This window comes from Geotrypetes seraphini, chromosome 7 (genome assembly GCF_902459505.1).
Source record: "Geotrypetes seraphini chromosome 7, aGeoSer1.1, whole genome shotgun sequence".
Lineage (NCBI taxonomy): Eukaryota > Metazoa > Chordata > Amphibia > Gymnophiona > Dermophiidae > Geotrypetes > Geotrypetes seraphini.
The window spans coordinates 158,669,792-158,693,305 of record NC_047090.1 but is presented as its reverse complement, the minus strand read 5'-3'; the positions used below and the strand labels follow the sequence as shown (position 1 = coordinate 158,693,305).

The window sequence follows — 23,514 nt, the reverse complement described above, 5'->3', positions numbered from 1 at the left end:
TCGTATAGTTGTACCTCGGGTTTCTGCTTCCCAAATGCAATACTTTACATTTCTCAACGTTGAACTTCATCTGCCACCTCGTCGCCCATTCCCCTAGTTTGTTCAAGTCCCTTTGCAATTCTTCGCAGTCCTCTTTAGTCCGAGGTCCACTAAATAGTTTGGTGTCGTCCGCAAATTTTATTATCTCACATTTCGTCCCTGTTTCTAGATCATTTATGAATATATTAAATAGCAGCAGCCCGAGCACCGAGCCCTGCAGAACACCACTCGTGACCCTCCTCCAGTCTGAGTAGTGGCCCTTCACCCCTACCCTCTGTTTCCTATCCGCCATCCAGTTTCTGATCCATCTATGTACGTCTCCATCCACCCCATGGTTCTTCAGTTTCCGGAGTAGACGTTCATGAGGCACCTTGTCAAAGGCTTTTTGGAAATCTAGGTAGATGATGTCTATGGGGTCTCCTCTGTCCATCTTTTTGTTAATTCCTTCGAAGAAGTGCAATAAGTTAGTTAGGCACGATCTCCCCCTGCAGAAACCATGTTGGCTGGTTATCAGAAGTTTGTTTCTTTCAAAATGTTCATCGATGTTTTCTTTTAACAGTGCTTCCGCCATTTTCCCCAGAACCGAGGTCAGACTCTCATTATGCTGAAGCCCAGAAGTGTGTTTTTCTCTTCTTCCACATGGTGTACATCTTAATGCAAACTTTGACAAAGGTGCTGTAAATTATTATCTGTTCGGTTCTTATATGTACTATCCCCTCTTTAATTTAGCCCTTAATCTCTCTGATGGCCATCTCAGATTCTGAACGATCACCCCATAAAACAAAACAAAACAAACCATACAAGACTTGTCTGTATGAGTCAGGTGCTGAGGAAATTCATGGGGTGGTGGGGCAGTTGCAAGGGATAGTTTAGGGGATGGAAGTAATGTAAGGGGTGGTAGGGTATTTGTGTGGTATGGTTGTGGGATAGGAGCATCTTAGTAACATAGTAAACATAGTAAATGACAGCAGATAAAGAACCATCCAGTCTGTCCAACTATACACACTCTATAAATTAATGATTTAATTTAACTTGTCCTGTTTCTTAGCCCAGAACTCTGCCCTGTAGTGTGCTTAGGTTCCATCTACTAGAGTCTCCGTCAAAGCTTACTTCAGCCCATCTAAACCATCCCAGCCATCGAAGTCCTCCCCAGCCCATCCTCAACTGAATGGCCATATACAGGACACAGACTGTGCAAATCTGTCCAATACTGACTTTAGTTCTTCAATATATATGCCATTAAACCTTTTGATTAGAGATCTTCTGTGTTCATCCCATACTTTTTTGAACTAGGTCACCGTTTTCCTCTCCACCACCTCCCTCGGGAGTAATGCTACCCGATTCACGACTCAAATCGATTCACCAATTCACTTCAGGTGAATCGATTCAAATCGATTTGGTTTGGCAAAAAATCAAATTCACCAATTCAAGACCCATTCACGGTGTTCATGCTTTCCCTCTGCCGCTGCCACCCGCCGGAGTTGTCCCCATCTAAAGTAAATTCCGGTTTTGTGAAACCGGAAGTTACATCAGAAGGACTTGGGAGTGCCGAGCGGACGTCGTGCTGGTTCTCTCCTTCGCGCCGCAAAAACATTTCTCCTCTCCTCCACGCAATTCCCAGTATAAGTTTGAGAATCAGGCAGGGGGGCTGGGGAAGCTGAGAATCGGGCAGGGGGGCTGGGGAAGCTACAAATCGGGCAGGGGGCTGGGGAAAATAAGAATCAGGCTGGGAAAGCTGAGAATTGGGCAGGGGTCTGGGGAAGCTGAGAATTGGCCTGGGGAAGCTAAGAATCGTAAAGGGGGGCTGGGAAAGCTGAGAATCGAGCAGGGGGGCTGGGGAAGCTAAGAATCGGGTAGGGAAGCTGAGAATCGGGCAGGGGGGCTAGGGAAAATTAGAATCGGGCTGGTGAAGCTAAGAATCGGGCAGGGGGGCTGGGGAAGCTAAGAATCAGACAGGGGGCTGGGGAAGCTGAGAATCGAGCAGGGGGGCTGGGGAAAATTAGAATTGGGCTGGGGAAGCCGAGAATCGGGCAGGGGGGCTGGGAAAGCTAAGAATCGGACAGGGGGACTGGGGAAGCTGAGAATCGAACAGGGGGGCTGGGGAAAATTAGAATCGGGCTGGGGAAGCTGAGAATCAGGATGGGCTGGGGAAGCTGAGAATCGGGCTGGGGAAGCTAAGAATTGGGTAGGGAGACTGGGGAAGCTGAGAAACGGGAAGGACGGCTGGGGAAGCTGAGAATTGGGCTGGGGAAGCTAAGAATTGGGCAGGGGGGCTGGGGAAGCTGAAAATCAAGCAGTGGGGCTGGGGAAAATTAGAATTGGGCTGGGGAAGCTGAGAATCGGACAGGGGAAGCTGAGAATCGAGCAGGGGGCTGGGGAAGCTGAGAATCGGGCTGGGGAAGCTAAGAATTGGGTATGGAGGCTGGGGAAGCTGAGAATTGGGCAGGGGGGCTGGGGAAAATTACAATTGGGCTGGGGAAGCTGAGAATCGGGCTGCCCGATTCACGATTCGAATCAATTTACTCGACAAAAAATTAGCCTCCCGATTCGTTGACTGACCCTCCCAGCTAAAGCAGGAGTGGCAGCGCTGCCTCTTGCTGGCCTGCCGCTCCTACTTTAGAGGGTGAGTGGGAAGGGTCAGTCGGGAAGTGGCTTCCCCGCTGGTGTCCGGCTTCCCCACATCAATTTACCTAATTTCAGCAGCCTGCCCTGCAGAAGATCACTGGCTTTAGCGATCTTTGCAAGCTGCTATACATCATCCGAGTTGTCTTCTCTCTGCTGAGGTCCCGCCCCTTCTCTGATGTCAGAGGAGGGTTGGGACCGCAGCAGAGAGAAGACAACTCGTACGATGTATGGCAACTTGCAAAGATCGCTAGAGCCAGCGATCTTCTGCAGGGCAGGCTGCTGAAATTAGGTAAATTGAATACACAGGCCTTCAGGGGGGGTGCAGACATTCAGGCCCTGGTGTAGAAGTACACAGATGGAGGGAGGGAAGGGGGGTTCAAAGAGACGTGCATATGCCAGACTTTGGGAGAAGAAATAAGGGGTCTAAAAACAGAGGAGAGGGAGAGAGATGGTGGACAATGGGATTTAGAGATGAAAGTTACAGAAAGGGTGAGAAGCTGGATGAAAGAGTAGTTGAGAAAAGTTGGATCTGTAGATGGAGATGAAAAAAAGGAAAGATGCTAGACCTCCTGGGGAGGGAAGGGAAATGGAAGGGGAGGACAGAGATGGCAGATGGATGGTTAACATGGAGAAAGAAGGAGACCCGGGCAAGCAAGCTATCAGAAGACAACCAGAGCCTGGGACCAACAAGATTTGAATAATGACCAGACAACAAAAGGTAGAAAAAATAATTTTATTTTCTGTTTTATAATTACAATATGTCAGATTTGAAATGTGTATTCTGCCAGAGTTTTTGTTAGACCACAAACGTGAGCTAGGATTTAACAGAGAGAGAAAAAGTCTTTTTTTGTTTGTTTATTTTGTTTACACCACAGTGCCAGTGTGGTTAGGAGAAGGCAAAGAGGGTGAAGAGGCTATAAAAGGGAAGCCATAAAATAAACCCACCAGGATGTTTGAAAAAAACACCCAATTGGGCAGGAAAATCGAATCGAATCGAAATTTTTTTTCCTGAATCGGGCAGCACTACTCGGGAGTGCATGCCAGGCATCAACCACCCTCTCCATAAAGAATTTCCTAACATTACTCTTGAGTTTACCACCCCTCAACCTCAGATTATGCCCTCTGGTTTTACCATTTTCCTTTTAAACTAAACTAAACTAAGCTAAACCTTAAGTTTGTATACCGCATCATCTCCATAAAGATAGAGCTCAGCATGGTTTACAGGTAAATTCAATAAATGAGGGAAGGACACAATAAGAAATTAGAGGTTATGAAGAGGATAGCTAGCTTTACATTTTAAATAATAGCTTTACGTTTTGGAGAAAAGCCAGGTTTTCAGATGCTTTGGGAATAATTGGAATGAGCCTAGGTTCCGCAGCGGGGCAGGGAGGTTATTCCAAGCTCAGTGAATTTGAAGAAAGGGGATTTCCCTAATTTACCTGCATAAATGACGCCTTTTAACGAGGGGAAAGATAGTTTGAGTTTGTGGGCGGATCTGGTAGTGTCAGGTCTCGAAGAATTCCAGGATAGTGGGATTAGGGGAGGAAGAATGACATGTAGGATCTTGAATATTAGGCAGTTTGGATGGGTTGGGAAGTTGCAGAGATTAGAAGAGATAACAGGGAAGAAGCAGTTTGAAAGGAAGAATTCTCTAATGCTGTTTCACTGTATCTACTGTGTTTCCCCGAAAATAAGACCTACCCTGAAAATAAGCCCTAGTATGATTGTCGGGGTAGGTCTTAATACAAGCCCTACCCCCGAAAATAAGCCCTAGTCGCCAGCAGCAATGCTTCCCCTGCCCCTCCCCCACTGCCGCTCCACCCCGACCCTTCCATCTCTCCCTCCTATCCGAACCCGAACCACAAGACCAAAATACCTGGTAACAAACAGCAGCGTCGGCAGCAAAGGCTGTGTTGCGACCTTCTCACACCCAGGTGTTCCTCTGCCACATCACTGATGATGTCATCAGCAACGCATCAGAGGAACACCCTGGCGTGAAAAGGCCATGATGCAGTCTGTACTGCCAACACTGCTGTTTGTTACCAGATATTTCGGTCTCGCAGTTGGAGTTCGGATGGAAGGGAGAGATGTAAGGGTCAGTGGGTGGGGGGGGTAGGGTACGTGGTAGCGGGGGGGAATGGGAGGGATAGAAAGATGCTGCATGGGGGGATGGGAGGAAGGGAGGGATAGAAGCTTCAAGGGTTCTGCTGCACAAGGGATGGGAGGGATAGAAAAATACTGCACAAGGGGATGGGTGAGAGGGGAGGAAAGATGCTGCACATGTGGGGGAGAGAGAGGAAATAGGAAGAATTGGGGTGGAGGAGTGGAAGGGAGAGATGATCATTGTAAATGAAAAAAAAATAAAAATAAGACCTACCCCGAAAATAAGACCTAGTGCCTTTTTTGGGCCCAAAATTAATATAAGACATATAAGTCTTATTTTCAGGGAAACCTGGCAGTTCCAATGCTTCAGAAGCTGGAATTGTTTTTCTCCCATAGAAATTCATTGAGTTGTTGGAGAAATGGTGACCATGGAAATACAGATTTTGCCAACACCTTCCACTCAAGAGGGTCAGCTCTACAAGTCAATTTGGGAAAGAGTTTTAGCTTTCTAAATCAACTGACTTTTATTCTTTTATATAATTTCTTTCTATACAGTGCTTTTTGTCCTATTTCAACTTTGTCATATTTGCATGCCGGTTTTCTAGTTTGATTTGGATTGTGTGTATTTTCTATCAGGCCTTTTAGCTCTAAATATTACACCTTAATGTATCACAAAGAAATGTAATCAGACATGTTAGCAAAGAAAAAGAATGGAGGTATGAGGTGTGCATGGGTGTGAATGAGGGGAGCTATGGGGATAATTCACTATAAATAAAAAGTTTATTGCAGAATGGAAAGGACCTTTCGGTGTTACTATGCCTTGCTTTGTCTTGTTAGACCATTTTACTGCATCCAATAAATATGATATTGAAGGGAAAAAAAAGGGGTTGGGTCTTTCTCTACTAGTTAACACCCCCACCCCCACTTCAGGGCTCCTGGATCACAGGAATAATGCTGCTCGCAAAGGGACTTGCAAACAGGTATTATTCTCTTGTTCCAGGATTTGGCCACCTGTGGCACCATGATCCCGCAGGTGGCTGAATCCGGTGGTGAATCAAAGGGCTATAAAAGGCAATAGGAAAGGAAAACCAGGCTCTTTGTCATGTATTATGACTATTCTGAACACAACAAAAAAGACGTCAGAGGTATAGCCCTAGCGCTTAGTGCAATAGACTGTAAACCAAAGACAGCAGATTCAAATCCCAGGGTAGCCCTATTTTTTTCTGGGGCTCTCTTCAGGAGCAGAAAAATATTTACTGTGCCTAAAGATATAAGACACCTTCAAGCTTGAAGGCTACTGAAAGTGGGTGGTAAGAATGCTGCCAGACAGATGTCCCTAATTTCCCCCATTAAAGTTAGAAGGGAAAAGATTCCGTACAAACGTAAGGAAGTTCTTCTTCTCCCAAAGAGTGGTAGAAATCTGGAACGTTCTTCTGGAGGCTGTTATACAGGAAAGCACCCTTCAGGGATTCAAGACAAGGTTGGATAAGTTCCTGCTGGAACAGAACATATGCAAGTAAGGCTAGACTCAAATAGGGCACTGGTCTTTGACCTAAGGGACGCCGCGTGAGCAGCGGCATATCTTATGTTCTTAAACATTTTCGTTTTTAAAATGATTGTTCAGAATGAATGTCTCCTTCTCATGTATTTTCTATACAGGAAATCTGATGTCTTATTTATTTATGCAATTTTCTATATTGTTATCCCAAGGAAGCTCAGAATGGTTTACATTCATTTATTCAGGTATTCAAGCTTTTTTCATGGTCTGTCCTGGTGGGCTCACAATCTAGCTAATGTACCTGGGGCAATGGGGGAATTAGATGACTTGCCCAAGGAGCAGTGTGGATTTGAGCCCACAATGTCAGGGTGCTTAGGCTGTAGCTTTAACCACTGCACCACACTCACCCCTGTTTGAAAATTTCTGTGAGATGGACAATTTGGGGGGGATGTTATGAGCAGGATGTCACAATTCTGACTCGAATGTTCTTTTGAAAATGCCCTTCCACACCTTGATAAGTTCCCTCTCTTATGGGACAGATTCAGTAAATGGCACCCAAAGATGAGCACCGGGAAGACCCTGCTAAACCAGTATTTTGCAAAGATGCTCTGCACATGTGTCGTGTCTAACCGGGCCCAAGCCCTTACATCTGCTGAAGTCTGGTGTAAATGCTGACTCACAACTGATGGCAGTTGGGCAGGTAAATGACTATTCTATAACTGCACCAAAATTCTAGGAACACCCTTGACCTGTCCATGCCCCTCCCCCTTTTTGAGTTGCACATCAATAACATTTAGGAACACATATCATAGAATAGGGTGCAGGGCAGTTCCGCCTTTAAATCATGACTGCCACTTAACACCAATTGATTATTAACAGCTCATTAACAAATGTTTGCATGCAGATCTGAGATCCGCACGGTGGCGTTGTAATGGGGGGGGGGGGGGCGGAGGGTAGACTGCCCAAGGCTCATTCTTGGTAGGGGTTCCAGCACCCCTCCGCCTCCAAACAGCATGCTCGTGCCCTCCCTGCCCCCTGTACTTCTTTAAAACTTCACCAGCGCGAGCAACTTCTCTGGCCTGCTGCTCCTGCCGGCTTGACTCCCCTCTGAAATCACTTCCTGGTCATGGGACCAGGATGTGGCATTAGAGGTAAAGCCGACACGGGTGCGAGCAACAGGCCGGAGAAGCTGCTCGCGCTGGTGAAGTTTTAAAGAGGTATGGGGGGAAGGGAGGGTGTGAGTGTGGGGGGAGGGCAGGGAAGAAGCCATGGGTGTGGAAGGAGCAGGAGGAGGGTGGAGAGGAGGGCGTGGAGGGAGATGCCACTACCACCACCCACGGCACCTTCTCGCCCTCGCTACACCACTGGATCTGCACCCAAATTTGGGTGACCTATATAGAAGACAGGTGGTTCAGCAGTTTAGCTCCTATGCAAATGACTCAGGCTTTACAAATTTATGAACGGACCAGTTCTTTGAGATCAGAAGGCTCACAACAACTTGAGGCTCCTTCCTTGAGTGTGGGAGAGTGTGGCGCAGTGGTTAAATCTACAGTCCCAGCACCCTGGGATTGTGGGTTCAAACCCATGCTGCTCCTTGTGACTCTGGGCAAGTCACTTAATCCCCCCATTACCCCAGGTACATTAGATAGATTTTGAGCCTGCCGGGACACACAGGGAAAAATGCTTGAGTACCTGAATAAACTCATGTAAACCGTTATGAGCTTTCCCGGGAGAACGGTATAGAAAATTGAATAAATAAAAAAATTAATTAATTAAGCTGCATAATATTGCTACTGCAGAGGCTGTGTTTTCAATTGCTGGACCAATTATGTGGAACAAGTTACCACTGAGATCGCATTCGTTGGATGATTTGGCTGTTTTTAAGAACTATCTTGTTGGTCCATGCTTATTTTGGGTCTCTTTGATGAAAGAGATATTGTGGATGTTAGTAAAGAGTGTCATTTTTGATGTTTTCCTTTTAGACAACTATAAATGAAAGCTTAAATAAATAAATAAAATCCCCATCTCCATCTGATCAGGGCAGCAGAAGGGTCAGCTTGGGCACTGAACCAGAGGCTTTTTGGCATGGCATTTCAAAGCACTTGCCATCTGGCTTTTGGGCCTGTCCCTGAGTATGATTCATGCAGAAGGAAGTGAAATGTGTGTTTTCGTGAAACAGAACTTGAGGCAGCTGATCTCTATTTTAAGGTGAGAAAATGAAACAGAGAAGATGCAAAACATCTGTTAACTCAGAGCACAATCTCAAAATTACAACAGTTCAAAGCTAGATTTCTCCATTCTATTCATAGAAATAAGACGATACCTTTTTCATTCGACTAGCTTAATACATTTTTTGATTAGCTTTTGAAGGTAGCTTATATTTCCCTTAAAATACCTCTTGCCTGATTTTGAGACTATTCTTTAAAAATAGACAAAAATAATTTTATGGACTTAAAATCCAGATGTTTCCCGATCTCTCACGTGAGATGCAGAAACGCCGACGTGAATTTCTTCTTTTGAAGCCAGGTGTTCTAGCTTTAGGGGCTACATTTTATTTAAGGCAACCTTGTAAGTGTATAGTGAATCACCGTCAGATTAAGTATGTTTTCTATGAACCTTTTCAGTTAACTAATTTCTTGGCATCATCTCGTCTGAAGGAAGAACATCATTAGCTCTTTAGATTAATATAGGCATTAGCCCTCAGCTCTATAGTTTTATATTAGTGATTATTTTCTTAATTTTCTCGCATTTTGTTAATCTTGGATCCTAATGTAGGACTTGAGTAAAGTTAGCATATATATTTTTTATTTTCTCTTGTTTTAATGTCAACCTGATGGAATATGTTCATATGCTAAACTTCTTTCTGTACAAGTTAATATGCTTAATATAAATTTGAAAATGATAAATAAATAAATAAAAAAATACCTCTTGCCTTTCCCTTTGCCATCTTATAACTTTATTTTATTATGATAAAGTGGGAGTGTGTGGTACAGTGATTAGAGCCTTGGCACCCTAAGGTTGTGGGTTCAAATCCCGCACAGCTCCTTGTGACCCTGGGCAGGTTACCTAATCTTCATTGCCCCAGGTACATTAGATAGAGTGGGAGACCGCCGGGACAGTTAGGTGCTTGAGTACCTGAATAATTTGTAATCCACACAGACTTATAGAATATGCAGAATATTAATTATTTAAAAATATATATGTGTGTTATTGTTTGGATTATATTTGCTGTAAACTGTTTTGGTTTGATCTGTGCTCGAGGAAAGCAGTAAACAAAAAGTAAAATACTACAACTACTACCATTTATCATTTCTATAGTGCTGAAAGGCATACTCAGCATTGTACATTCAACATTACAATTTAACTAGGACAGACAGTCAGAACAAACATGACAGATAGGGTTTAGGAAGTTTCTTGCAGAGAGAATAATAGGTATCATACGGTGAGTGGGAGTTAGGAACTGGGAAAGCAGCCTCCAAAAACTGGGCTTTTAGCTTGGATTTGAATACTGCTAGAGACGGAGCTTGATGTATTGACTCAGGCAGTCTGTTCCAAGCATACAGTGTAGCTAAACAGAAGGGACGGGGTCTGGAGTTGGCAGTGGAGGAAAAGAGTATGGATAAGAGGGACTTACCCAATGAACGGAGCTCACGGAGGACACATAGGGGGAGATAATTGAGGGGCTGCAGAGTGAATGCGCTTGTAAGTCAGTAAGAGGAGTTTGAATTGTATTCGGAAATGGATGGAAAGAGCCAATGAAATGACTTGAGGACCAACAGGACAAAAAAACCCACAGGTATAAAAGCACACAAAAAACAGCGGGAACGGACAATGAGCACTCCACTGGAATAAACAAGACTTTTACATCAATGATCCTTTGTGGAGTGTTCACTGTCTGTTCCCACTGTTTTTTTGTGTGAGTATGATATATGCCCCATTTTACAAAGAAAATTGAGGGATGACTTCAGATGCCCCCTGTGTTTTATAAAAGGCTCTGCCAAACGTAGAGACATTTATAAACTACTATGAAAGCATGCAAGTGTGCACATTGTCACAGGGCTGTCCCCTGTGAGCAGGAAGGAATCCTTGCCAGGACAGGAATCGAATATTAAAAACAGGGAGATGATTCCTAAAACTGCTAATATAACACCTAGAGCAGCTCCCAGGAATATTCAGGGGCAAAATATTCCTTCATTAAATCCACCTTAAACAATGCCCAGAAAAGCCAAGACTAGTTTAGATTTTCCCAAACCAGCTGCAGAAACTCAGCAGGAAAAACTACATTTCCCAGTAGCACAGGGGATGGTGAGGGAAAAAAGCAGGGCTGGAACACAAGCTATCCCTAATCTGCCTGAGACTGGTTTAAACCAGATTAGAAAGCTTCAGAAGCCAGGCTCCCCAAACTCACCTGTAGTGAGAAGTAATCAACTCACTGCAGGCAAAGAAAAGGGTATAACCTACATTCACAAGCAGTTCCAGCATTCCAGAGCAGCCCAGATGTTTGGAGAGAGCAGGCCAATGGCAAGCTCCATTGTGGCAGGGGGTTTCTAATGATGAAGTTTGGATGCAAGATGATGTAAGTTCCTGTGTCATGAACATAGAAATGGCTGACTTTTCCTAGCATAGAGAATATGGAAATAAGCTGAGAATAAGTGACTGGAGTGAGGTAAATGTTTGCACTTGTTTATTGTGAAACAGAAAGCAGTCTTTTGAACTTTAAGATATGTGCCATTAAATGAATTGGTTTAAGCAGGCGTGCAACCAGGGCAAGTGGAAAAGCCCATAAGCCAAGAAAGAATACTTATTTTTCTTTGATCTTTTACTTATCTATTATCGTTCAAGTACTGTGTGTGTGTATGTGTGTGGGGGGGGGGGGGGTTACTGTTTGAAATGAATGCCCCCATGATTCAAAGTCAGTGAGAAGCACAAACAAAAGCCAAAGGCACCAGCTTGTTGGGATCTCGGGAGGGGATCTTCCACACTGATCCATTGGGGAAAAATTGGAATGGCTCCTGTGCCTTGGAGGGGGGTTTATATTTTGACCCCAATGAATTTGCCTTCAAAGCAAAGCTTTCATTGTTTGAAGTTTTTGTGCCTTTTTACTTAAGCTGAAATTTTGGAGTTTTTGTGTGTTGAAACTGTGATTCAAACCTGAAAGCCACTTTTGAGTTTTGTTTGTGGTGATTTCGAATGATGAACTGAATCTATTTGTGCTGCTGAAAGAATAATGAATAAACTGTATGAAAGAATTGCACCAGTGCTTATTTGAACTCTCTTTTTAAAAAAAAATTATTATATTTATATTATAGCATACCTGGTTACCAAATAATCTCGCCTCTGCTCGGCTGAGGTCTATGTGCGCTGGACTTAGTCCCTTACTGCGTCCAGCAGGTCCTCAGCTGACCACAACATGTATTTTTACCATGATGTACAGTGAAAGCAGCAATTTTTATAAAGAAAATATATTTTAAAAAGAGAGCATCCCGAGCTCTTACATTTGCATTTCTGCAGTGAGGAGCGTTGAGGGCTCCTAGGGGCAGCAATGAGATAGAGGACCTAGTTTAGGATCTTCTCACTGTTAAAGGGACAGTGAGGAGATTGTTTCCCCTAGCCCTTGAATCACCCAAACATGTGCCTCTTATTTGGCAGCTTGACCCTAGCAGTAGTATCATACGATTACCATTAGGGGTGCCATTTTGATCCCAGGCTGTTAGTAGGGCAGGAGTGACCGGGGATTGCTTCTGCTCCCTGGTGAGAGATTGAAGGCCAATGAGTGAAGTCTTTCTTGTGGGTCCCCAGCTATGTTTGAAACCAGCTCTGGCAGATGTACGTTCCAAAAACATACATATAAGTACTGGAACCAACTGCCTCCACACATCAAATCCCTCAAAGGACTCTTGAACTTTAGGAAAGCAATAAAAAACCTACCTCTTCACCTAATTACCTCTGCATCACTAATTTAGGATGAAGAACTGTTATTAGACGAATTCCACTTTAGCCCATTCTTCCTTAATTGTCTGTATCTTGTTTTTTTTTTAAATTATTTATGTTACCTTGTAACCCGTTCTGAGCTCTCTGGGGAGGATGGGATATAAATCAAAATAAATAAATAAGAGCCAGTAGGATTATCATAGATGGGAGTAGTCGGAGCATATGGTTAATTTTCTAAAGGAAGTTACCGTATTCAGTCTTGGAAGCCTGGGGGATGATGATTAGCTTTCTAAAGGATATTGAGGGCGGGGGGGTCTATGGGGGTAGAGAATGACATGGGAACGGGTACCCATGGCTAACCACAGGGTGGGGACAAGGACAGAGCCTGTGGGGATTGGGGAAAACTTTGTCCCCCTGTCATTCTCTAAAAACCTGAGACTAGTATCAATATGTAAAAACTTAACATATTTTAGACATTTGCTAACTGAATTCAATGACTTTAAAAAAAAACTACATTTTTAAGATGGAAAGAGCAATTGCTATGGAGAAAGGGAATTATAATAATTTTATAAAGATCTGGGGGCCATTGGCAAGATATTGTAAGGAGTAAACATCATTTTCCTTATATAGATATATATATACATAGGGGGGTAGGGGTTGTTATGGAAATTTTACTAAAAAATGTGATTATAATATATTTGATATGTTTGATTGCACTAATTGAGGAAGGATTGGGTGAGAAGGGTTATAATTTTTATGTTTTTAGGATTATATGAGAAAGAATTTCAAGTGTTATATTGTAGTTATCTAATATAATAAAAATCTAGGCCGCGCATGCGCACTTCCTATGCATGCGTCCGTTTTCCGTGAGCTGCAGCGACCCATAGGAAGTGCGCACGCGCGGCTTACGGTTCTTTGAAAGACGCAGCGGTGGCTACTCTCACGATCCCCGCCTGCTTCGGACTTCCGACGCAGGTGGGGATCATGAGAGGAGCCACCGCCGCGTCTTTCAACAACAACAAAAAAAATACAGCAAGGCGGATGTCGGCCGCCGCGGCTGTCGGCAGCTGTAGCCCGCCACGGCCGAGCACGGAGACGGACCAAAGTTTTTTTCAACTTCAGAGACGCTGACGTCAGAGGAAGGAGAGGTTCACAGTCACTACAATCGAGTGAGAAAGGTCAGCCACTGTAAATCGACAGACAATAGTACTGATTGAATAATTTATGGATATGGAGGATGAAGAAAAATGCAAACATTGTCAGTTTTGGAAAAAAAGACAATAGCAGGGCACTTTTGAACTTTGCTAAGCAGCCATGCACGGTGCCACATTGTATTGCCGTCCCCTTGGAGTGCCTGCGTGCTGTCTTTCACCTTCGGAGTTGGCCGTGTGTCTGTCTACCTGCACCCCCCTCCCCTTGCCTGCTGAGCCATTCTCATCTAAATTCCGGAAGTCTCTGGCATCTTTTGGTAATGGGGGAGATATTTATCGTTTTTCATTTTCATCCGTATGTCTTTTACAGACTTGAGCCGCCTGATTCCTTTATAAGACTTGGGGGGGGGGGGCAATTTTCACATTGACCACAGAAGTCTGAATCCATGTTGACTGTGCGCAACAATTCCTGGGGGCAAAATATTAAGATGAGTGAGAGTATGAGAGTATGGAGAGAAACAGAAAGAAACACAGACATATATTCTACCACCAGCGGGAGGAAGGGAGACAGAAAGAAAAGAAGAAAGGCACAGGGACAGGGAGAGATACAGAAAGACAGACAGACAAAGGGGGTCAGAAAGAAAGACAGCAGGACAGAGAGACAGAGACGGAAATAAAGACAGACAGACAGACATATATTCTAGCACCCGTTAATGTAACGGGCTAAAATACTAGTTAATGACATATTCCTGTACACTTGCTGTAAGACTTTAAAATGAATAAAGAATTTAAAAACAAAAAACAAAAACACCTGCAAAAGCTGCTTTTGGATTTAAATGAACTGTTAAATGACCATTTGTGTCTTGTCTGTGTTTGTGGCAACAAGAGTCTTGTCTGCTGATCAGACTCCTATCATCTGCAATGTCCTTCCATCATGTGCCCAACTGCTGAAGCATCTTACTGTTACTGCAACAGATTCAGCCATTGTTGCTGGCATCAAGGAGCATTTCCAACATTTAATAGGCACTTAATTTTCTGTTCATTCACTACACAGTTTAGGTTCTCTGCTATACCTGTGTCTGGAAGACAATCTAATTACCTTCCCAGATGATGTAAAAACATAGGCAACTGAAACTTTGGGAAGGTTGTACCAAAGCCAGATTGAAATGGAAGGCTCTAGTTATGATTTCTGAACATTTCTACAAACTCGTATTGCCCCCTTTTTACACTGTAATAAAAAGATTTAAATATAAAATCATGTGTTCAAGGCTTGTGCAAATGGGGACAAAGTCCATGGGGGACAGGGAGGAAACAGGGACCGAGCTTATAGGGATGGGAACAGAGCCCATAGAGACATGGCGGGGATGGGAACGGAGCCTGTGGGAATGGGGCAGGGTTGGGGGTCTAGGGAAGGGCTATTTCTCCCAGACATAGAGCACACCTGTTTGGGCTTGGTACATGGCTAGAAACAGGGATGAATGGGCAGTTGAGGTTATAGGATAGATCCTTTAACATATGGAAGTCAGGAACCAAATGGTTAATTACCACAGGTAAAGTGGACTGCAAGATATAGAAACCATACTTTGCTACTATTTAAAATATTTTCTAAAAAATGTACTAACCACAACTCTGATTATTATCTCGATGATCAACCACATTAAAAAGAGAGAAAAAAAACATTTCAGTTGTAAGTTCTATTTAATGCATATTGAAGTTCTTAACACAACTTGCAAATATTGTACTGTAACAAACTTCAGTAAAACAATTATCATGCTAAATCAGTTTTCTTGAACAAAATATGCAGTAAGTTCCTGTTGCTTTAGGTTTACAAACTTTTTCCTTCAGATAAAAAATCAGCTATGCCATGAGCTCAAATAAGCTGAATTGGTTTAGTGTTATAACACTCCATCCATTTGATAATTCTTGCACTGAAGTTAAAGCTTCTGAGTCAGAAATCATAGGGTCTTCAAAATCACTGCTGTCCTCATACTCTCTATTAATGATGATGCTGATACCTTTATTCACATTAGAAGCACTAGCAGCATGGCATGGGGAAAAAATCTGTCCCTGTCACTGCCCCGTCACCGGATCCCCGTTCCCTTCACCGCCCCGTCCCCGCAGCATCCACCCTTCCCTCTCGCCACCTCACTGCCCTTCGGCACCCCTCACGCAGTCCATGAATCTCCCTCCCTCCCCCTTACCTTCTCGGCACATTTTAAGGTTTCAGGGTACTTGTTGAAAGCCACCGGAGCCTATGTGCATTGCGTGCGTGTGTGGGCGGAAGCTTCTCCTATGACGCAACTGGAAGTTGCGTCAGAGGAGAAGCTTCTGCCCACACATGCAGGTACCAGTGGCATAGTGAGGGAGGCTTTGCCAGCAATGAGCAGTATCTCTTACCTGCTGCTTATGCCAGCCTCATGGCTTCCTCTGACATCACTTCCTGAACCTGCTGCTTATATGCCAGCCTCATTGCTTCCTCTGACATCACTTCCTGGTCCCCGGAACAGGATGTGATGTTGGAGAGAGATGAGGCCAGCATGAGCAGCGGGTAAGAGATGTTGCTTATGGCTGCGAAGACCTGAAGAGGTATGGAGGTGGGGGTAGAGGAAAGATACCAGCGCCCCTGCCAAGGTAGCACTCAGAGCAGTCCATCCCCACCACTTCCATGTCAGTGATAAGAAATTCTTGCAGTCAGATTCTTTTGTTGCTTGAGCACCCCCAATATTGAACAAAGTTCTTAACTATGTCCAGGGAGAGGTAGTTTTTGTAGGGTTTGGCATCCCCAATAATTCTGAAAAGTTTACTCTTATGGTTATAAGTAGTTAAATAATTATCTTATGTACATTTATAAGATTATAAATGCTTTTATTCTGAACAGCCTAGGTTAGTAGCAGGGTATAAATGCACAAACCCTATATTATAACACTGTGAATGTAAACTGTAACCCATTTTGAGCTCTTTGGGGAGGATGGGGATATAAATCTAAATAATAAATGTGTTCACATGAATATAAACGGCATTCAGTTTGTAATGTACTGACCACCAATAGCTAATGCAAGATAGTTCCTGCTTGATCGATAACCTTTATAATCGTACCTTAAATGTTGCATCATGGGACCCCTCATTTCCAGGCTCCTTGAAACTTGCTTTGTCCATACGTCTTCCAGGTGTAACCTTTCACCCTAGTGTAATAGCAAAAGAGGAGTTGGGTTGTCATTTATACCGTGCTCCTCTAATCTGTGGAATTAATGCAAATGAGAAAAAGGCTAAATCGGATTATCTGGAGTCGGTCTGTAATATATGATGAACAATGCAAGCTGATTTAAACTTAATTTGCTTCTCAAGCAATAACCAATGAAGATTAGGTGCATGCTTGCTACCTAAATCTATGCAGTTCCTTTTAGAATTACCTCTTATGTGTGCACCCTCTGACTTAAGTCGTTTTTAAGATAGATTTGGGAAAATTATCTGCTTATTTCTAGAATAAGCAGCATAAAATCTGTTTTATTCTTTTGGGATCTTGCCAGGTACTTATGACCTGGATCAACCACTGTTGCAAACTGAATACTGGGCTCGATGGACCTTTGGTCTGTCCTAGTATTGTAACTCTCTTATGTAAGCCACTATTATATAATGGCTGGGATTGTCTTTCCCACCCCCATTAAGGACCATAAATGCTGCCACTGCTGGCCCAATGAGTAATAACATTTGGGTATAAATCTATGCCATCTGAACAAAAGCACAGCACTGCCATCAGACCAGCCCAGGCAAATTACTAATAAAAGTGCAGCTAAATGTATTTACAGGCAGTCCCTAGGTTAAGAATGAATTACATACAAATCCAACTTAAGAACAGCTTTATAAATGTAACTCCAGAACTTGTAAATTTTAAGATTCTTGCTGCTTACCTCTGCTCCCAGCTGACAAAAGGGTCAACTGTCCCTACCAGTGTTCCCTCTAAGGTACAGCATGCACAACCACACACTGATATTAATGTGGCCATGCATCATTCCTGAATCGGTTACAGGAGAAATGTAGGAGCCTATGCTACTGGAAATACTTCTTGGTGAAATAAAATGAAGACACAACCGCATTCTTAAGTACAAGTTGTACTTAAGTCCGGTGTCTTAACGCGGGGACTGCCTATATTTGGATTTGGCTCATTCAGGTACAATAGGTATTCCACCCCCCCACCCCACCTTCCTGGAGGGCTCACAATCTAAGCTTGTACTTGAACCGATGGAGGGCTAAGTGACATGCCTAAGGACACAAGAATCTGCAGTGGGATTTGAACCAAGCTTTCCTGTTTCTCATCCCACTGCTCTAATCATTAGGCTACTCCTCTATATAATGCTTTATAAAATAATGATAAAATATGCAGCCCTGAAAAAAGTGCAAATAGTTTAATCAAAGTATAATGAGATTTCACATCAAATTATGATGGACTTTGTTTATAATATATTTTATCCCAGGACAAGCAGGCAGCATATTCTTGACTGATGGGTGACGGCACCGACGGAGCCCCGGTACGGACAATTTTAGAGTGATTGCACTCTAAGAACTTGGAAAGTTCTGGTAAGCCGCACCGCGCACGCGCGAGTGCCTTCCCGCCCGACAGAGGCGCGCGGTCCCCAGTTTCTTAGTTTCCGCGGAGCTAAGAAGATGCGTTTCCTCAACGGCCGTTGAAGAAATTTTTTTGCTCTTTCCGCTCGCGTAAACCTAGCTTGAAATAAAGATTTCTTTATTTCTTTTGTTTTTTTCTTAAAAAAAAAAAAATAAAAAAAATTTACTTTAGTTAATTTCTTTTTCAGTTTTCGTTTCGCCCCGGCGGGGCCTGTTGCCACAATCGAAGCCTCGGCCTTCGATTTGGCAGAGGCTGTCTTTACTTTCATGCCCCCTCAGCCCGGGTTCAAAAAGTGCCAGCGGTGCGCTAGGACAATTTCACTGACAGACCCGCAAAACTGGTGTCTGCAGTGTCTTGGTCCCGACCATCAAGCGTCCACTTGCACCCGCTGTGCAACTTTGAAAAAAAGAACACTTAAAAACCGCCAAATCCAGCAGCGGTTGCTCTTCGGTGCTGAGATGTCCGATTCCACCGTACCGGCACCGACATCGGTCCAATCTCAATCGGCACCGACTTCATCGACACCGCGCGATACCGCGCCGGCGTCGCATCCAGCAGGTAAGCCGGCTAAGAAGCCTTCCCCGCTGGAGCGTCCTCCGGTCTCCACTGCAGTGAGTCCAATCCTGCCGACCGCAAGGCGTCCACGGAAGCGCTCCGCTCCGATCGAAGTTAGCCCCTCGACATCGGGTTCTTCGTCGGAGTGTCGAGCGGCACCCAAGGAACCGCAGAAGAAAAAAGCGGTACCGGTGCCTTCACTGGACGAGCGTATTGCCGCTGTTCTGCAGGTACAGCTGAGAGAGCAACTCCAACAGCTACTTCCTGCCCTTTTACCCCAGAACCTTCCAGTTCCGGTCCGGTCGGAGCCACCGGTACCGATGGTGGAACGCCCTCTTTTATCGGCATCCACTTTATCGGTACCGGTTCTTACCACCTCATCGACTTCGATGCCGGTTTTAGCTCCAGAACCTAAATCTCACCACCAGGCGGTACAAACCTCGGTACCAGCACAACAGGTTACATCGCCTGGTACCGTATCCATGAGGTCGGGCAAGTCTACCCATAAAACCCGACACCTGGAACCCTCCACACCAGAGTCTCGACACCATGGCTCTCAGGTTAGGGATCCTGACTTATGGGGTGATTCTGAAGAGCCCTTTCTGTCCGAAGGTGAATGCTCTTCTGATGAGGAGGAACGGCTAGTTACAAATCCCTCTTCTCATCTGGATTCCACATCTTTTCCATCTTTCTTAAAGGAAATGTGTGAATCCTTGCCTATTCCCTTGGAGGCTGAGTCAAAGAAATCTAAGGCATTTCTTGATGCATTGGACTTTGACCAGCCTCCAAGGGAATTTCTTAAACTTCCTCTCCATGATATATTGAGAGAAATGTTTTATAAAAACCTAGAGACTCCCCTGACTGTCCCAGGAGCCCCTCGTAAACTGGACTCTTTATATAGGGTGATACCTATTCCTGGGTTTGATAAACCCCAACTCCCGCATGGGAAATCAGCGGGAGCTAATGTGTATGCCTCAGTCCCTCCTGGCAGAGAGGGCAAATCAATGGACAAATTTGGCAAACGGTTATATCAAAACGCCATGCTAGCCAACAGATCAGGAAACTATGCTTTTCATTTCTCATTTTATTTGAAACATTTAATCCAAACAATTTCTACTTTTGAGAAATATCTTCCTGATCGCAAAAAATCTAATTTTAATGCCTGTACTTCCTCTCTTCTCCAGTTGAGGAAGTTTCTAGTAAGATCAATTTATGACACCTTTGAATTGACTTCTAGAGCCACGGCTATGTCAGTGGCTATGCGCAGGTTGGCATGGCTCAGGGTCTCAGAACTAGAGGTAAACCACCAAGACCGTCTAGCGAATGCACCTTGCTTATGGGATGAGCTGTTTGGTGATTCTATGGATTCCACAACACAAAAACTATCGGCGCATGAGACACGTTGGGATACTCTCCTCAAAAATAAAAAGAAGACTCCCCCTACTAGGCCTTTCCGACAACAATCGGCCTACCAACGCCACTATGCTGCTCGCCCCTTGCCTCAGGCTACTCAACAGCCTAGACGTCAGCGACAACAACAACAACATCAACCTCAGAGGCAGGCGCAACAGCAACAAAAACCTCCACCACCTCAAAAGTCTACCCAGCCCTTTTGATGTGTTTCTCCTGAGCATAGCTAATATTCCACCATCTGCCCATCTTCCTCAACCGATAGGAGGGCGCCTGACCTATTATCTCAGCCGTTGGGAGATCATTACATCCGACCAATGGGTCCTCAACATCATCCGCCACGGCTACTCTCTCAACTTCCAGATTTATCCCGATCAAAGTCTGCCAAAAGAGTCTGCTTTGAACACTCATCAATCCTCTCTCCTGATTCAAGAGGTTCAATCCCTCCTTCTTCTAAACGCCATAGAAGAAGTTCCTCTAGACCAGAAAGGACAGGGATTTTACTCCCGTTACTTTCTAGTTCCAAAGAAAACAGGAGATCTCAGGCCCATTTTAGATCTTCGAGATCTCAACAAATGCTTGGTCAAGGAGAAATTCAAGATGCTTTCCTTAGCGACTCTTTATCCTCTTCTCAATCAGGGCGAATGGCTATGCTCCCTCGACCTCAAGGAGGCTTACACTCATATTCCCATCCATCTAGCCTCCAGACAGTATCTCCGCTTCATGATCAATCACTGTCATTACCAATACAAAGTTCTCCCCTTCGGACTTGCTTCATCTCCAAGAGTGTTCACCAAATGTCTGATTGTGGTGGCTGCTTTCCTTCGTTCACATCATCTTCAAGTTTTCCCTTACCTGGACGATTGGTTGATAAAGGCCAATTCTCCTCAAACAGTGCTACTGGCCACCAATCAAACCATCTTGTTCTTACAGATTCTGGGGTTCGAGATCAATTTTCCCAAATCTCATCTCATCCCCACTCAGAGACTTCAATTCATTGGAGCGGTTCTAGACACGATCCTCATGAGAGCATTCCTGCCGTCCGACCGTCTCCACACTCTTCATGTTTTGTTTCAACAGGTTCTTCCTCAAAGTTCCATCTCTGCCAAACAAATGATGATACTATTGGGACACATGGCTTCAACAGTTCATGTCACCCCTCTGGCACGTCTTCACCTGCGCACACCTCAATGGACCCTTGCTACCCAGTGGTCCCAAGCGACGGATCCTTGCTCACGTCACATATCTGTGACATCATCTCTTCGTCAGTCTCTACAATGGTGGTTGGTATCCTCAAATCTATCCAGAGGTCTTCTGTTCCATCTACCTCCTCATCAACTTGTCATCACAACCGATGCCTCCCCGTATGCTTGGGGAGCTCATTTGAACGAGTTCCAAACTCAAGGCCTTTGGACAACCCAGGAAAAGAAGCATCACATCAATTTCCTGGAACTCAGAGCGATGTTTTATGCCCTCAAGGCTTTCCAACATCTGCTCTTCCCTCAAGTTCTTCTGCTGTACACAGATAATCAAGTGGCGATGTACTACATCAACAAGCAGGGTGGAACGGGCTCTCGCCTCTTGTGCCAGGAAGCCCAGAAAATCTGGACTTGGGCCATAAATCATCATCTATTCCTGAAAGCGATTTACATTCAGGGAGAAAAGAATTCCTTAGCGGACAAGCTCAGCAGAATTCTCCAGCCTCACGAGTGGACACTCGATCCTGTAACTCTACAATCCGTCTTCGCTCAATGGGGCACTCCTCAGATAGACCTCTTTGCAGCTCCTCACAATCACCAGCTGCCCCTATTCTGCTCAAGACTATACTCGCCTCACCGTCTGGCAGCGGATGCGTTTCTCCTAGATTGGTCAAATCTGTTCCTGTATGCTTTCCCTCCTCTGCCTCTCATGTTGAGGACCTTGTTCAAACTCAAGAGGGAACGAGCCACCATGATTCTGATTGCTCCGAGGTGGCCCAGGCAACATTGGTTCTCCCTTCTACTTCAACTCAATTCCAGGGAACCTTTTCTTCTTCCACTGTTTCCTTCTCTGCTTACACAGCATCAGGAAACCCTTCTACATCCCAACCTCCAGTCTCTGCACCTGACAGCTTGGTATCTCTCGGGCTGATTTCGAGTGATTCGCTTTTGTCTCAGCCTGTTCGTTCAATTCTGGATGCCTCCAGGAAACCGGCCACTCTGCAATGTTACCATCAGAAGTGGACACGTTTTTCTTCCTGGTGTCTTCTTCATCATCATGATCCCACTTCCCTTGCAGTGGAGACCTTGTTGGATTATCTTCTTTCGTTGTCCGACTCTGGCCTCAAGTCCACTTCAATCAGAGTCCACCTCAGTGCTATTGCGGCTTTTCATGAGCCAGTCCATGGAAAACTCCTCTCAGCTCATCCCTTGGTGTCCAGGTTCATGCGGGGTCTTTTTAATGTGAAACCACCTCTTAAAGCCCCTCCTGTTATCTGGGATCTCAATGTGGTTCTTTCCGCTTTAATGAAGCCTCCATTTGAACCCTTGGCTACCGCTTCTTTCAAGTTCCTCACTTGGAAGGTACTTTTCCTTATTGCTCTTACCTCTGCCAGGAGGGTCAGTGAGCTACATGCACTAGTTGCGGATCCACCTTTTACAATCTTCCATCATGACAAGGTGGTTCTGCGTACACATCCAAAGTTTCTCCCTAAGGTTGTCTCTGAATTCCATCTCAACCAATCCATTGTTCTGCCTGTCTTCTTTCCGAAACCTCACTCGCATTCTGGAGAACAGGCTCTGCATACTTTGGACTGTAAGAGGGCTCTAGCTTATTATTTAAACCGTACTAAGCCCCACAGATCATTCCCTCAACTCTTTCTGTCCTTTGATCCAAATAAATTGGGACGTCCTGTTTCTAAGCGTACGTTGTCTAATTGGCTGGCAGCGTGCATTTCATTCTGTTATGCTCAGACCGGACTGACACTGGAAGGTTCTGTCACGGCCCATAGAGTCCGAGCTATGGCAGCATCTGTAGCTTTCCTCCGTTCCACTCCTATTGAGGAAATCTGCAAGGCTGCCACTTGGTCCTCAGTTCATACTTTTACATCTCATTATTGTCTGGATGCATTCTCCAGACGGGATGGACACTTCGGCCAATCTGTTTTACAAAATTTGTTTTCCTAATGGCCAACCTTCCCTCCATCCCTCTTTTTGTTAGCTTGGAGGTCACCCATCAGTCAAGAATATGCTGCCTGCTTGTCCTGGGATAAAGCACAGTTACTTACCGTAACAGGTGTTATCCAGGGACAGCAGGCAGATATTCTTGCGTCCCTCCCACCTCCCCGGGTTGGCTTCTTAGCTGGCTTATCATAACTGGGGACCGCGCGCCTCTGTCGGGCGGGAAGGCACTCGCGCGTGCGCGGTGCGGCCTACCAGAACTTTCCAAGTTCTTAGAGTGCAATCACTCTAAAATTGTCCGTACCGGGGCTCCGTCGGTGCCGTCACCCATCAGTCAAGAATATCTGCCTGCTGTCCCTGGATAACACCTGTTACGGTAAGTAACTGTGCTATATTGCTGTACACCACCTTGGGTGAATT

General features: G+C 44.7%; 1 protein-coding gene across 4 annotated transcripts in view; it reads right to left on the bottom strand.

The window, feature by feature from the left end:
* LOC117363463 overlaps positions 1–23,514 on the bottom strand; it is a 138,935-nt gene that overhangs the window by 95,972 nt on the left and 19,449 nt on the right. For 2 of the 4 annotated variants that reach the window (XM_033951223.1, XM_033951224.1), the window contains one exon: positions 16,444–16,584. The gene's annotated coding sequence lies outside the window, so the exon portion shown is untranslated. The remainder of the gene's footprint in view (positions 1–16,443; positions 16,585–23,514) is intronic. The other 2 variants (XM_033951225.1, XM_033951226.1) reach the window with 1 other exon arrangement.